This window comes from Coffea arabica, chromosome 4e (assembly GCF_036785885.1).
Source record: "Coffea arabica cultivar ET-39 chromosome 4e, Coffea Arabica ET-39 HiFi, whole genome shotgun sequence".
NCBI classification, from domain to species: Eukaryota; Viridiplantae; Streptophyta; class Magnoliopsida; order Gentianales; family Rubiaceae; genus Coffea; species Coffea arabica.
The window spans coordinates 10,178,593-10,180,676 of record NC_092317.1 but is presented as its reverse complement, the minus strand read 5'-3'; the positions used below and the strand labels follow the sequence as shown (position 1 = coordinate 10,180,676).

At 35.6% G+C, this 2,084-nt stretch overlaps 1 long non-coding RNA gene across 1 annotated transcript; it reads left to right on the top strand.

Annotated features, from left to right (window-relative positions):
• The first annotated feature begins 377 nt into the window (after window positions 1–377).
• Window positions 378–1,527, top strand: LOC113741620 (uncharacterized). Its single transcript, XR_003460673.2, has 2 exons — window positions 378–631; window positions 700–1,527. It is a non-coding gene; the product is annotated as an uncharacterized lncRNA (long non-coding RNA).
• Window positions 1,528–2,084: the final 557 nt, after the last annotated feature.

Below are 2,084 nucleotides of genomic sequence, written 5' to 3'. Positions count from 1 at the left end.
TAATTTTAATCCATAAGAATAGGAAACAAAGGAAACCCTATGGACTCTTCGTGTTTATTAGAATGAATAGCAACCCAAGCCCAAATACAGCGGCATATTTCTTTTCCCCACTAGATTTGTTTAGAAATAGCCTGATTGATACTCTTTTGTGTAACCACACAAACTCCAAATTGATACATGGGACCACAAACAATGACGGAGCCAAGGGGGGCAGAGGGGGGCCATGGCCCCCCCTAAGTTTTGAGAATTTTAATTCATAATATGTAAATATGTGTGTAAAATAAAATTGGCCCCCCCTAAATTTTTTCAATTTTAGTTTATATTATGAGAGTTGATATATATATATATATATGAATTAGTCATCTTTGAATGGAATTTCAATTTTGGCCCCCCCAAAAAAAAAATCCTGGCCGTCACTGACCACAAACCAATAATTCGAAAGAAACCAACAAATACCTTATCGCATGGATTATTGATTTTTTCTTGGATGCTGATTCTCTTGGTTTTCAATTCTCAGTGGCAATTTGATGGTTTTTTTGACCATTCCATTCCAGGTCTGCCCAATATGTGCAGCAACTAAGAAAAGATGCAATTGGGCATTTCATAAATGCAGCATGCTCAATCTTTGAAGGTATATCTAGAATTGCAATTGAACTTAATGTGATATTTGCGCAGATAATTCTAACAAAGACGCATCAGGAATTCTGGAGTGTTGCCTCAGCAACAGTAGCAAGCACTGCTGGAATTACCACCATTTCTTGGTGCAGATTCATGAAACCTGCTCCATAGCCACTTGATCAACAGTTCTTTGTTCAAAACCTTTTTCAGATCCTAAAGACCACACAAAAGATGCATCTTCTGGTTATGCTATCTCAACTGCTAAGGAGATAGGTAAGTCTGGCCTACTACAATATGGATGTATGAACTTTTTTTTTTGGATTTCATGCCATATGAAGAGATCTAAATCTCATACTACTTAGTTGGCTAATTTTCAAGTGAATGAGCCACATGAGATGAGATCTAAACAACATAGCATCTGCTGTTTGGAATTTGCTGGTTTGCTCTATTCTTACAGAATATTAGTAATCGGTTGACAAATGCAACTTGCTTGGAGAAAACTAATAACCAGGTGGTGGTTTCATATTGCTGACTTATTCTGCATAATATAGATCATATATCCCTGAATCTTTGGATATCATGAGGCTTAAAATGCTAAGCAAACTGAGACCTTACTAAGTTTACAAATAATGTTCTGTAACAAGACATGGAGGGCAAAACGAAGAAGTTAGCACCTATATAGGACTAGGCGTGGAAAAGTCAGAATTTCAGTTTGCAGTTAATAGCTTGTCTGAGCAGATTATGGCTAGCAGAAACATACATTGAACGCTATACTGTCAATTTCGAGTAGATATGATCGTCAATTAGCCGAAGAGATAAAGGCCATGACTGCATGGTCACGCGATGATCTCCATGTATGCTATGTATGCTTTGGCTTGACCTAAATTAGTGCCAAAATTTTCTATTCCATTTATATCGATAGCAAATGTATATGTTTTGAGAAACACGAAAGGTTGTTCTAAATATGAAGTTTTAGATTGGAAAACAATGCTTCGACACATTTAGTCGAAATTATATGGTTAATAAAAGTGTTAAGGAAACATAAGGGATGAGAGCACGTATGGGAAGTGGAATTGATGAAGTCAATATTTTCAATTTAGTGAAGCTTTCCTCAGGTTGAAACTTAAGAACATGGAAGCAATCAGCCTTAGCATAAAAAAATTGCTGGTGTGCTCAAGTAATGGAACATAATCTCATCATATGTACATGTCAGTATTTTGCTCAGAATGCAATTCTATAAGTTGCAACTCTTCTGCCTTTTATTTTTTGGTAATTAATCTATTTGGTTAGTCATTTTGATAGAATGGGGTCGTATTATCTTTTGATTGATGATAAATCACACAGTTGAATTTATAGTTTTCAAGCATGATACTCAGGATGTTTAATATAATAGGATCTAAGAACATGAGATGCTCTCTAGTTCTACTAGCTTGTTTAAAAATTTTCTGCTTGGAGAAGGAGAAAAT